This window comes from Miniopterus natalensis, chromosome 3, assembly GCF_054644295.1.
Source record: "Miniopterus natalensis isolate mMinNat1 chromosome 3, mMinNat1.hap1, whole genome shotgun sequence".
Classification (NCBI taxonomy): Eukaryota; Metazoa; Chordata; class Mammalia; order Chiroptera; family Miniopteridae; genus Miniopterus; species Miniopterus natalensis.
Window position 1 is genome coordinate 81,981,876 of NC_142083.1, and position 14,472 is coordinate 81,996,347.

Here is a 14,472-nt window from a genome sequence, read left to right on the forward strand (position 1 = left end):
TGAAGGTAATTCTAACACAGACGCTACATCCAGCACCTATCACTTCCCCACCCTCCTTTCCAGTAACCCCCAATTTCTAGTAGGGGCTTCATGTTCTGGGAAATCTCCAGAGGTGAGCATGTGACCTAAGCTCAACCAATCATAGCATTTTATCCCCCCAGCTATCAGGAGGGGTTCTGGGGTGGCCTGTGACCTAAGCTGGCCCAATCAGAAAGAATCTCATGATTCTTGCAGCAGCAGCTAAGTCTAAAACATAATGTTTTGCTCCGGAAAGTGTAGTGTGTCCATGTGAAACCTGGAACTGTGACTACCATTGGAAATCTGGCTGAGAATGATGCTGACGTAAGGTAGAAGAAAAGCTCTATTGACAGACAAACAGAGTCAAAGCCAGAGTCTTCATCAGGCTATGCCTGACGTCTGTTACTTCTGTACTTTTCAGACCCTTGAACAGTATGCTGCATACGCTGTCTGCCAACATTTTTCTGTGCCTATATTTTAAGTGCAGTTTGAGTTGGGTTTTAGTATTTACAACCAATTGCACTGGATAGAGATGTCCCCTCTACCTTCCACCAAACATACAACAAACAATAACAAAAACAAGAGCAAAGCACTTGGATAGCTCTCCTGAAGAGAGATGGAGCCAGGATGGGAGCAGAGATGTCATTTTCTCCGAGAACCTTCCCTGTTGCTCCCGGCTCTGAGCAAGGAGCCTCTTTGGCACTTACCCCACAGCACCCTCCCGCCCTCATCTCTTACAGGGAAGAAGGTTCTTGGTATAATAAATCATTTATGCCATGAGAGCTGATCAATAACCAGCAAGAGGTTTGTTTATCTTGTACAGGGTTCATTCTGAAGAAGTGGAAAGGATGACCATGGTGGAAAGTATCTTCCGTTTCCCTTTCAGGATGAAGCCAGAAGTAATAAAACCATGGCTCTGACCACGTGGAGAGCTGGGGGGATGGATCAGGGGCCCTGGGGAGACCACAGAGAGGCAGTAGAGGGAAGAAGGCGGGTGGCCAGAATCAGGCACACTCCTAGGGACCCATTTGAGGGAGTCCAGTGGGGGAAAACCGAGGAAGGATATAAAGAAATCGGGCTTTTTATGTATGGTGATCAGGTTATGCTCTTTCTGATGATGCTCTTCCAACTGCAGAACAAAATGACCAGCTGACGTTAGTTCGCTGTCCATCTCCCTTATGAGCTCAGCTCCGTGAGGATGTGGATCATCGTGACTTGGCCACCATCATCTCCCCAGAACCAGCACAGTGTCTAGAGCATGGGACACACTCAAAATATTTCTGGGATGGCTAGAGGGTTGGTTGGTAACACTCATTTGGTAGCACTTAGAAGAGCATACGGTTTTCGCGAACAATTTCCCAGAAGTAACTCAGTCAAAGTTGAGCCTTTTTAAAAAAAATCCAAACAACTGTCTTCTCTGTCCTTCACTGAATTTCACTGACAGACGATGAAAACTCAGAGCAGAAAGGGATTATCAGGCAGGTCTTACCTCCTAGCTAGAGGGAATTCCCAGGAAAGGGAAATAATCACTCCACCAGAGCCAAGAGTTCTAGTCCCTCTGCCTGATAGTTGATTTCAGGTCAACCTCTACTTAACTTAAGGTCAAGGGATATGTTTGTTAAACATTTCTCTTTCTGAGCCATAACTGTGAAAATGCCCAAACATAAGAGAAAGATGGTTCCTTGTTCTCCTGACCCAGGTGTCCATTATCTGACTTCAGTTCAACATTCATTTAAATCAATATTCAATGAGCATCTACTATGTGCCATGCACTGTACTCTGAGAAAATAAGACAGAGACCTTATCCTTACTAAGCTTTTACCCTAGTTGGGAGAATGACAAGTCGGTGGTTACAATACAGTTTGAGAGGCAGGAAAGCAGGGGTTGAAGAGGAGGTTCACAGAGTGACATTGGAACCAACTGTGAGATTTATTGGGGAGGGGGCCGGGACTTCCTGAAAGAAGTTTGCCTAATCTGAGGCTGATACATGGGAGGGAGCTGGCCAGGGGAAACACGGAGAAAGGCACAGAATGTCTCAGGAGGAAAGGCCAGGGGATAGAGAGAAGCTTAACTCTGCTGGAGCGGGAGTGGGAGGGGTGCTGAGAATGGGCGAGTGGAGGTATGGGGTCAGATATTTCATGGTCTTCTAAATCATGCTCAGTATTTCAGACTTACACTAAGAGCAATGGGGAGTCATTGGAAAGTTTTAATATGAGAGTTATAAGATCGGACATAATCTATAGAAACCTCCTCTGGATACAGCGTGGAAGGGAGATTGGAGGGGGCCAAGACTGGAAACACACACACACACACACACACACACACACACACACACACACACCCCCCTTTACACCAAAGATTTATGCAACCACCAAAGTTGGGGGATGGAAAACAATACCTTAAGCTATTCCATTGTTCAGTGCCTTAGCCTTCTCGTCTGTCGAATGGGAACAATCACAGCTCTCCCAGGACTTTGAAGGGCAGTGTCACGTGGTTAAAGCCTTCACAGCTCATTGTGGATGAGTCTCAAGGGTTGCTTCTGCCTGGTCTTTTTTCATTACCTCCAGTCCTTAATCTCAGCACCTGAGACATCTCTGGGGGTTGCATGTGAAAAAGATATTCAGGATGAACAAGCAGATCTCAACAAAAGACAAGTTTTCATTAGGTTTCCATTCAGCCTCAAAATTGAAACTAGGGTGAGGGAAAAGGGGCTTTACCCGTAACACTAAAATTTAGAAATTACAAAATGGGCCAGAGACTTCCAGGCAATAGTGGTAATCCACCCGGCTTGGGACTCCTTTGAATAGACCGTTCCATGATTGGAGGGTGTGTTCATGGTCTTTGATGTGGGGAGCCTCTATGAATTTTCTGCAACTTCCATAACAAAATCCTACAGACTGGCTTAAACAATGGAAATTTATTTTTTCAGAATTCTGGAGGATAGAAGCCCAAACTCAATGTGTCACAGGGTAGGTTTCTCCTGAGGCCTCTCTCCTTGCTTGGAGATGGCCCTCTTCTTCCTGTATCCTCACATGCTCGTCCTTCTGTGTATTTCTCTGTCCTAATCTCTTCTTTTAAAGACACCGGTCATATTGGATTAGGGCCAACCCCAATGATGTCATGTTGCCTTAATCATCCCCTTTAAACACCCCATTTCTTTCTCTTTTTCTTTAAAGAAAATCTCCTTGGTATTTTTAAAAAAGATTTTGTATTGATTTTTAGAGAGAGAGGAAGGGAGAGGGAGAGAGAGAAACATCAATGTGAGAGAGAAACGCCAGCTGCCTCCTGCACCCCCCTCCTGGGGATCGAGCCCGCAGCTCGGGCATGTGGCCTGACTGGGGATCAAACTGGCAACTTTCAGTGCCCGGGAGGACACCCAACCAACTGAACCACACTGGCCAGAGCTAAAGACCCCATTTCCAAATATAGCCACATTCTGAGGTGCTGTGGACTAGGACATCAACATATAAATTTGGGGGTGGGACAAAATTCAGCTCATAACAGAGCCCAAATGGCTTATTTATATAGAGAGTATAAACAACTGCCGGGAAACCCAAAGACTATGAAAATTCCTGCTGCAGTTTATCCCCAAACTAAAACTCCCCGACGGAAACAGATTTGCTGCCTCCCTGGTTGTGGCACCATCCACAATTTCCTGCTCTTTATGCCGGCTCCCACGGGCTGCTACAGAGAAGAGCGGATCGACACCCAGCTCTTCCTGGGCCTCTTTGCTGAACAAGCTTTGCTATGGCAACCGCTGGCTGGGAGCGATGGCCGGGGAGACGCGGGTCAGCCTGTGCTCTTTTCTCCCCGGGGCTTGGACGGCCCCCGCTGTGCATTAGCTGCCACGTGGGTCTCCAGAGCGGAGTTCATTGCTGAGAGTTTTGAGCATGTGTATGTGCATGTGTGTGTGAGTGTGTGTGTGTGTGTGTGCACACGTGCATGAATGTCTCTGTGTGTCTGGGCCAAGCAGCACCTTTAAGAAAGCAGTCAAATGGAAAGTGGGATCCCCTGAAGAGGGAAGGCACCCATTCATTCCTGACGGGCCCCATTTGGATTTTCTGTCCCAGGCCGACCTGCACTTTGGTCATCTTGCCGCATTGACTTCAGGGACACTTTCTGGAAGTTTTCAACAGGGCTCCCCTGCCTTCCTGGGGTTGGAAATAATGACCTGCAGACTTCAATCCCTCTTCTGGTCTTTTGAAGGCGGCTTTCATCCACTGTGTTTTGGGGGGTTTGGAGTCTTGGTCATGTGCAGCCACCCCTTTTGTGGGTCAGGAATAGCGGTTAAGTAGTGGAAGGACGAAGCAGCGGTGCAAATGGATTTGCTATTTGAAGGGGTGCATGACTCAATGGTCACCTGCCTAAGGGCCAACCTCACTGTCCCCCGGGCCCTGGAGACTTTGGGAAGCAGTGCCTGTGTGGGGGAGGGGGCATGCAGAGCAGAGGGACTTGCTATTTTGTTAAAGGCTTAAGCTGATCCGTGTTGCATGGCCCCAGCATTCTGAAGCCTCTGGAATCTGCCTTGAGTGCCAGGGTCTCCTTTGAGGATCTTCCATTGGCTCAATGATATCTAGGCTACCAGCTTTGTGTGATGTTTACCTTCCCAGCCCAGTTCCTCTGCCACAGTTTAGGAAACTTGTTAGTTGACAAGCGTGGCCTTAAGCAGTCCCTGCAGCTTCCCAGGGTGCCTGTTAAAAGTGAACTGTATGCACAGAAGCCAAAGAAGGTCTCGCTCTTTCTCCCTCGTATCCACAGGAAACAGCCCCGAGGAGGACTGTTCAGTTCCCTGGCTGCTTCTGTACCTCCCTGCTGGCCCCATTTGGATATTTCTAGCATCCTTTTTTAATTTTTCATTCATTCTTTCCACAAGTATTTATTGAGCACCAATGATGTGCTAAGTACAGCTTAGGCTTACTGTGGTGTGAAGATCAGTTTTATATATCAATTTACTGGGTCCCAGGTGCCCAGACATTTACCCAAACCTTATGCTGGGTGTATCTGTGCAGGTGTTTCTAAATGAAATCAACATTTGAATTCATAGATGGAGTAAAGCAGATTACCCTTCCTAATGTAGGTGGGCCCCATCCAATCAGTTGAAGGCTGGAATAGAACAAAAAGGCTTGACCCTTCTGTGAGTAAGAAGAAACTCCTCCTGCCTGACTGCCAGCCTGGGACACCAGCCTTCTCCTAAACTTGGTCTCAGACTCAGGCTCTGCTGGATGTCCAGCTTGTCAGCCGCAGATCTTGGGACTGCTCAGTTTTCATAACCTCATGAGCCAACTACTTGTAATAAATCCCAACCTCTTTCTCTCTCACCCTTTTTCTCTTAATCTCCATCTCTAAATATATATACATACACTATTTGTTTCCTTTCTCTGGAGCACCTAGCTGAATGCATCTGAGAACACAGACGTGAAATAAACAAAGCCTCTGCCTTTGGGTGTTTACATTTTGATGTGTGAAGAGGGGGTGGGGGGTGTCTTTGCTCTTGGTTTGTCTTGTATCATGACAAATTTTCACAGCACTTTTTGTCACACAATACTTTCCAACTGGAAAAAACAATTTCTTGAACATGCACCTCCCTGTCTCCACCCCCACCTTATAGCTCTGTCTTGGGTGGGAGAGAGAACATGAGGGTAGGGATATGTCTTTATGCTGTTTGTCATCTGCTTAAAACAGGGGTTCTTAACTCGTTTTGTGCCAGCAAACCCCTTGGCAATCCTATGAACCCCTTCTCAGGATGTTTTAAAATATTAACATAAAATACATAGGGTTATGAAGAAAAGCAACTATTTTGAAAATGCAGTTCTCAAAGTATTTATAACATTATGATCTAATAATATGCGTTCCTCTATTAATGTGTTAAATAACATGATTTGGCAGTGGGCTTAATAACAACTGTGATTTCAAAGTACTGATGAGCATAAATGATATTTTGAAATAACTGTAACACTTGGGACATGATATGAAAATATCCATGATTTATTGGTGACAAAGTTCCAGATACTACTAATAGTACAGCAGTTTGCTGCCCATTGTATTATTTTGCTAGGGCTGCCATACACGATCTGGGAGGCCTGGACAACAGAAATGTATTGTCTCTCCCTTTTGGAGGCTGGGAGGCTGAGACCAAGGTGTCAGCAGGGCTGCACTTCCATTGAAGGCACTGGAAAGTGGCCAAGATGGTACAATAATCTACACATACACCCCACATGCAGGAAAGGGAGGTGGGTATTGTGTGTGTAAGAAAAAAATTTCAGATAAGAAATGACATCTTCAACTAGTCCATATTCTGTTACTAGGGTCTTACTTTTCCTCGCTAGCCTACTAAGCATCTTCCTCACTCCCAGCTCTCCAACAAGCAATAAGCGACTTAAGTGACACAATTTTCTAGCCCTGAAACCTCCATACTTAGGAATATATGGTGACGGGGGATAAAATCTATTTTTAAAAAATGTATCTTTACTGCTTTCTGAGAGGAAGGGAGAGGGAGAGAGAGAGGTAGAAACATCAATGATAAGAGAGTATTTATTGGCTGCCTCCTACACACCTCCTACTGAGGATCAAGCCCACAACCTGGGCATGTGCCCTGACCGGGAATCGAACCTCAATCTCCTGGATCATAGGTCAATGCTCAGCCGCTGAGCCATGCTGGCCGGGCAACAAAGTCTATTTTTAATCTAGAAGTCAAATGTCATCATGTCACTCCTTGGCAGTACCCCCTTCATGGCCTTCTTTTTGCTTTCAAAATCCTTAAAGTGGTATTCAAGTCCCCACCTAACTGGCCCCTACCCACCTCCCCAGCCTCATCTCACTCCCCCACCACCTCTGTGACCCTCCAACCACCTACTTTCTCTCAGGTCATTGAATACACCCACCTCCTCTCTGCCTCCAGCTTTAGCTCATGTCATTTAATCTGCTGTGATGCAGAAACAACAAGGAGTTTCTGCATGATGAAGGGGAATGTGCTTTTCTTGTCTCTGCGAATTCACAAGGGAGAGATGGTGTGAAAACCCAGGAGTTTAGAGACCGGCAGAAGGCACTTTGTGTACAAGTGAGAGTCTAGCTAAACTAAAGCATTGCTCTTTTAAAATGAAGCTACTAGTTTCCTTTCTTTCAGTTTTCAAGTGGCTTTAAAACTTATGGTGTGGGGTATGTGTGTGTGTGTGTGTGTATGTGTGTGTGAGAGAGAAACACTTAAGTCTAAAGAAGTGTTTCCTGAATTTTATTAATTTGTTTACTGTCTTCTAGATCTCTGCTGTAATCAACTACCATCTGTACTTAGTTTCTTATAAGGATTTCCTATATTTTTACAATATTTTTTCCTTTAAATTGACCTACTATTTGTAAACTTAGCTTCAATTAAAAAAGAGTATCTAACAAGTCACAGACTGGGAGAAAATAATTGCAAACACATATTTGATAAAGGTCTGGCATTCAAAATATACAAAGAAGTCTTAAAATTCAACAATAAGAAAGCAAACAACCCAATTTACAAATGGGAAAAATATCTGAACTGACACCTCACTAAAGAAGATATGTAGATTAAAAATAAGCATATTAAAAGATGCTCAACATCACCTCTCATGAGGGAAATACAAATTAAAGTAACAACGAGACATCACCACACACCTTCCTAGAGACTGAATGTTTGTGTCCCTCAAAATTCAAAGTAAGAACCCTACAATTTTGTGAGATTTACCTCTAGAAGCTTGACCACTTTCTCACAGTAAATATTAGAGAAAAATCTCTGTGCTTCTGACAGGGGGAAGGGGGAGTAAGAACTACTCTGAGATATGCTAAATCACTCTACTTTTCTTAAACAAGCTTGACTTCAGGAGAAACTAGTTAACCAGTATCTAACCTTCTAGAGTTTTATCAGAGGCCAATTGAGGAAAGAGGTATACCCAACACCAGTCAGTTCTAGCCTTTCATGTGGGAGAATGAAAATACCCCCCTGCTCCTGCCCCCCCCCCCCCCTTGAGGTGGGATAGAATGTCTTGATTACTGTAGCTTTATTGGTTACTGAAAGTCTTCCAACTTTGTTCTTCTCCTTCAATATTGTGTTGGCCACTCTGGGTCTTTTTACCTCTCCCTATAAACTTTAGGATGATTTTGTGAATATCCACATAATATCTTGCCAGGACTTTGATTGAGATTGCATTGAATCTATAGATCAAGTTGAGAAGAATTGACATCTTGACAATATTGAGTCTATTTATCCATGAACATGGAATACCTCTCCATTTACTTAGTGCTTCAGTTTCTTTCATCAGAGTTTTGTTGTTTTCCTCATATAGATCTTGTATATATTTTGTTAGATTTATATCTAAGTATTTCATTTGGAGAGTGTTAATTGTATACGATGCTGTGTTTTTAATTTCAAATACAAGTAGTTTCAGGAGGTTTCACTTATTTATTTTTGTAGATTATTTTGGATCTTCTACATAGACATTATACCATCTGTGATCAAAGACAGTTTTATGTCTTTATTCTCAATTTGTATGCCTTTTATTTCCTTTTCTTTTCTTATTGCATTAGCTAGAACTTCCAGTACAATGTTGAAAAGCAGTGGTGCATGGGGACGTCCTTGCCTTATTCCTGATCTTAGTGGAAAAACGTCAAGATTCTCACAATTAAGTATGATGTTAGCAGTAGGATTTTTTGTAGATAGTCTTTTTCAAGTTAAAAAAAATTCCCTCTACTTTTAGTTTACTGAGAGTTTTTATCATGAATGGGTGTTGGATTTTGCCAAATGCTTTTACTATATCTATCATTATGATCATGTGATTTTTTTTTAACCTGTTGGTGTGATGAATTACATTAATTTAATTACATTACATAATTGATTTTCAAATGTTGACTCAGACTTGCAAAACTGGGGTAAATCCCACTTGGTCATGATGTATAATTCTTTTTATGCATTGTTGGATTGATTTTCTAATATTTTGTTGAGGATTTTGCATAAAAGGTACTGCTTTATGTTCATGACAGATATTGATCTGTAGTTTTCTTATAATGTCTTTATCAGGTTTTGGTATTAGGGTAATTCTGGCCTCATAGAATGAGTTAAGATGTATTCCTTTTGCTTCTATCATCTGAAAGAGATTGTAGAGGATTGTTATCATTTTTCCTTAAATGTCTGGTAAAATTTATCAGTGATCTCATCTGGGCCTGGAGCCTTCTATTTTAGAAGTTAATTAATTATTTTTTCAATTTTAAAAATAGATTTAGGCATCCTCTCCCCTCCCTTTTAAGCTGTGGACCCTTCTTTTGCCCCCAAATAAAGTATTTCTCAGTATGCATATAAGCTAGAGTATAACTGCTTAGGCTAAGATGGAGAGGGAAGGCCTAGAATTCTTCTGGTCATCTTTCTGTTCCACCTTTTCCACAGCCCCTCCACTTAACTTTGATGACAACATAGGAACCAGGTGCTCTAAGGAACACAGGTGAGATACCACTGATAGGGATGCAGGGTGCTCTGATTTCCACTCAAATATCTTGGCGACTGTGGGCAAGACTTTAGGATCCCCTGTACCTTAGTTCTCTCCTTTAGCTGGCTCCCCCCAGCTCTAGCTCAAAAAGATATGATGAAGACCAAGACTAAGATGGATGTAGAGATTCATGCATTCTTGGAAGAGTCTTGGGACACAGTTAATCCAGGCTGAAAGGACCCAGGTTTAACCCTTAAATACACACTGCTGGTGGGAGTGGAAATTGGTGCAACCCCTGTGGAGAGCAATTTGGAAGTATGGGGTCAAGCTGAAGATGCAACTAACCACTGACCTGGTGATGACACTTCCAAGTACATGTCCTGGTGCAAGTTTAGAAACTCTTGTATACATTCATGAGGAACAAGTTCAAAGGCATTCAGGCAGCAGTGTTTTTGATCATGAAAAACTGGGAACAACCTGAATGTCCATTAGGAGGGGAATGATAAATAAATTACTGTATATTCACACAATGGAGTACTAGACAGATGTTAAAATGAATGAACGACATGTGTTTCAACATGCATGGATATTGAAATGTAGTGTTTGGGGGGGGAGCAAATTCCAAAATGATATGCATGATATGACCCTATTTTTATAAGTAAATACTACACATACTAAACGCAGTTTATAGGACATGTAGGTAATAAATCATAAAAACACTAACATATACAAACATACCAAATTTATGGTAACCAGCAGAGGAAGGGTCCTGGGTCAGAGAACACAGGAGATGGGGTTACTTTACACACACACACACACACACACACACACACACACCCCTGACAAAATTTACTCAACTTTGGTGAATGCATGGTTATTTATATATAGTTCTTTGTGCTTTCTACATGTAAACTTTTTAAGTAAAAGATATTTTTTCCTTTTTGCAACAATCTATTCATCAAATAGTTCTATAGCTCTTGCTATGTATCAGACTTTGCAAATATGAATAATTCGAGCCCCACACCAACATTGTAAGGTACTATTTTAGAAGTGAGGAAATGGATGCACAGAGAGGCTAAGCCACTCACCCAAGGTTAAACAGCAGGGAAGGGACAGAGCTAGGCTTCAGACCCAGGTAACCTGGCGCCATCGTCCATGCTTCCGCGCACCCACCACATGTTACTCCCAGCTTGTCAGCCCTCAGTGGGTCCCCTCAGTGTGCCCTTCTCACACTGTCTCTCTACCTGCCTTTCATTATTTTGTTTTAGACCATGTAGGAGATGGATTCACCCCCCCTCATCACTCCAGCTCTAGGATGTCTCCTGGCTCAGCATAAACAAACAGCAAATGTTGTTGAACAAATGAATGGCTGAATGAGTGACCTGAGGTTCTTGGAAGCCACTCTGTGCAAATGTCATATTCAGGGTCATTGCCTTGGAGTCCTCTATCACATTCAGTGTCATCCAGGGTGGCACTGGGTATAGGGGAAATCAGTCCAATTAATACAAAGGTTGAAAAAACAATCAAATAATGTAGGATGTTTATTTCCTAGGGGCATCCTTACTCCCTCTACACATGGATGGGTTGTTCAGAGAAAATTGTAACGTTTCAAGGAAACATCCAGGTCTCCTCACGAATCTATGTTTTTTTGCCATTTAATTCCCATTCCACTTCTGGTTTCAATTTAAATGTCCCTTCTTCTGAGATGGCTTCTCTGGCCACCCTGCCCCTTTCCTGCAGCTAATCTGTCTCCCATGACCCCTTTTCTCTATCGAACAAGTCATAACTTATAATTGCGTATTTATTTGTGAGTTCATTCTCTCTAATATCTCTCTACCCAAGAGATCATCTATTTCAAGAAGTCGAGCAAGGGTCATGGTGGTGCCTTATCTCCAGTACCTGGCACGGTGCCTGCTACGTAGTAAGTGCTCATTTATCATCATTGGATGAATCTTGCTGCGGACTGCAGTGGCTTAGCTGAAAGGCGTGCTACAGGGATTTCCCCAAAAATCCTTTTTTAACAGCACTGCTCCTTTTACTAAATGCAATTGTTCAGACTTCCTTATATAAACCAGTTGTTTCTCTGGGTAAATTGGGGGGGGTGACTGGGGAGAATCTGCTCACACTGCCCTCTCCTCCTCTTTGCTCCAGACAGGACCCCTGAGGCACCTCCCAGGCTCCCCTGGGCAAGGGTTTCCCAGGCCTCCGTTGAAAGTGCCAGAAGGTCTCTCCACCGAGGGGGCCCCCGCTGTAGGCTGAGAGACAGACGGTGCATTCTCTCCCAGCTCCGTGTCAGCCTCGTGGGGCACTCTGCTAATAGAGCCATAAATTTCCCCTCTAAATGAGCATCCGGACTTGATTTGCTCTTTGGCTGCCCTCTTCCTGCGGAAAGCACTGTGCTCTCCCTGAGTCGTGGCAAAGACTCCGGTGGGTGGCCTGCTGTGGCCTGTCTCTGCGTCTGATGGTCTAATTCCTCTCCAATTTACAAGCTCGTTAGCTCCCCAGCCAGCTCCCAGCTCCGTGCGGCTGACCCAGTGGCGATATTTGCCTGTGTCATCCACTCAGACAAACACAGGGGTCCCCGCTGAGGACGCAGCCATCCCAGCCCCTCATCTCACTGACCGGCCCGGGTGACTCCATCTACCTGGGGGCAGGGAGGACAGAGCGTCACGACCCAGCACTGGGGCAGCTCCGGGCAGGGAAGGGGGCCGGTTGGCTCCCCTGCTGAGGCTGCTCCGGGTGGCTCCTGCCTTTCGGGGCGCTGGGGCTGCCGCCTGCCCTTGCTCCTTCCTGCTGGGGTGTCGGCGCCCTTAGTTCTCCTGCCGGTGGCTGGTCAACTGCAACCCTCTTGCTTTGCTCCTGACTCCGGCAGTGGCAAGAAATGGGCATAGTTCCTATGGGCCTCCATTCCCTGCCTCTCAAATAGGCACGGCAATAAATCTCACAGGGCTCTGGGGGGTTTCAATGAGATGCTTGTGCTGAAGGACTCAGGAATGAAGTGCCATCAGGGCTGCCAGCACTGTGGGGTGACTCAGTCTCCAGCTATGTCAATACCTATATCTTTATTTAAATCTGCATTTACTTTCCTCGGGCTGCTGCAGCATCTTATCACACACGGGGAGGCTGAAAACAGCAGAAGTTTATTCTCTTACGGTCCTGGAGGCCAGAAGTGTTAAATCAGGCTGTCGGCAGGGCCATACCCCCCTGGAGGCGCCAGGGGCTCTGAAGCCTCCGCTTCTGGCGTTCCCTCCTTTCCTTGGCTTGTGGTCACATCACCCTAACCTCTGCCTCTGTGTTTACAGTTCCTCCTCTCTTCTGTGGTCTCTTATAAGACAGTTGTCATTGGATTTAGAGCCCACCTGGATAATTCAGGACGAACTCCTCAAGATCCTTAATTAAATCTGCAAAGAGCTCTTTTCTAAATAAGGTAACATTCACAGGTTCCAGGGATTTCATGTAGGTAGATCATTTTGGGGGCCACAGCAAGGTTTATGTCTATATCTCTATCTCTATCTCTATCTCTATCTCTATCTCTATCTCTATCTCTATCTCTATCTCTATCTCTATCTCTATCTCTATCTCTATCTCTATCTCTATCTCTATCTCTATCTCTATCTCTCTCTCTCTCTCTCTCTCTCTCTCTCTCTCTCTCTCTCTATCTATCTCTATCTCTATCTCTATCTCTATCTCTATCTCTATCTCTATCTCTATCTCTATCTCTATCTCTATCTCTATCTCTATCTCTATCTATCTATCTCTATCTCTCTCTATCTCTCTCTTTCTATCTCTATCTCTCTCATCTCTGTCTTTATCATCTATATCTATAGATTGATGGAAAAGCAAAGATATCAAAATGCGAAGTTTCTGAATCTAAGGTGCACTCATTTTACAGGTAGACAGTCCCTTATCCCCAAATCCTGTGATTCTGAATTCAGATATTTACAGAGTTTAGAAAAGCATTCAGGTGAACACACTGAGGGTGTACATCACACCCTCACCAGGGGTCTGGACAGCACTCATAATCAAATGCAGCAGGTCCTCCAAGAACATCATTTTGTTCAACATTGTTTCATTATAGTGTTGGTGAGAAAACAAATCGACTCCTTGCCAGGGTCACTGTCTGTGTGGAGCTGGCATGTTCTCCCCTCATCTGTGTGGGTTTTCTCGGGGACTCCGGTTTCCTCCCACACCCCAGAGATGTGCATTTGGTGTGAACTGGTGTGTCCACACCATCCCAGTGTGAGCGGCCCTGTTGTAGGAGGGCGTCCTGTCCAGGGTGGGTCCTCGCCTTGCATCCTGAGCTGCTGGGAGAGGCTTCAGCCACCTGTGACCCTGAACAGAAATAAGCGGGTTGGAAAATAATGATCTGACTTGTTTTTATCAATCTTTCTTAAATATATGTATAGCTCACATTTATTTCAATTTTTAATATTGAATGTGTTTTGGGTGTTAGAAATTTGATGTTTTTGTGACCAGAAATATGCCTTAGGAACTTAACTCTTGTTGCTATCAATTAGCCTAGGGTAAAACTGGTTTTGTTATGCCATTTTGCTTAAAGTCACAGTTTACGAGAACCTACAACAACGTTAAGTGAGGACTTACTGTATGTTAATAGGTCTGCAATGTTACTTTTGAATATTCACAGTAAGTGGATTAAATAAGAACAGAGAATTTCATACTACTCGGGTCAGGTTTTGCAACCAAATGAGTGTTAGCACCAAATGTATGATAAATTTCTGGATTTCAGGGCTTTTTTGACTTTAGAATTGTGGAGACGAGGGGGCAGGTATACGCTATTCTTTCTCCTTTTTTGGTATGTCTGAAAATCTCCATAATAAAACGTTTTGGAAAACGAGACGATGGTACATGTAACAGGCTTAGCACAGTGCCTGGTGCATAGTACAAACTTGAAAAATCTATAACCATTGAAATTAATTTCATAACGATTATTCTTTTAGACACTGTTAGAAGTCAGGCAGTTAGGAGCTAGCGGAGGTGTTTAGGCAGGGGAATGACA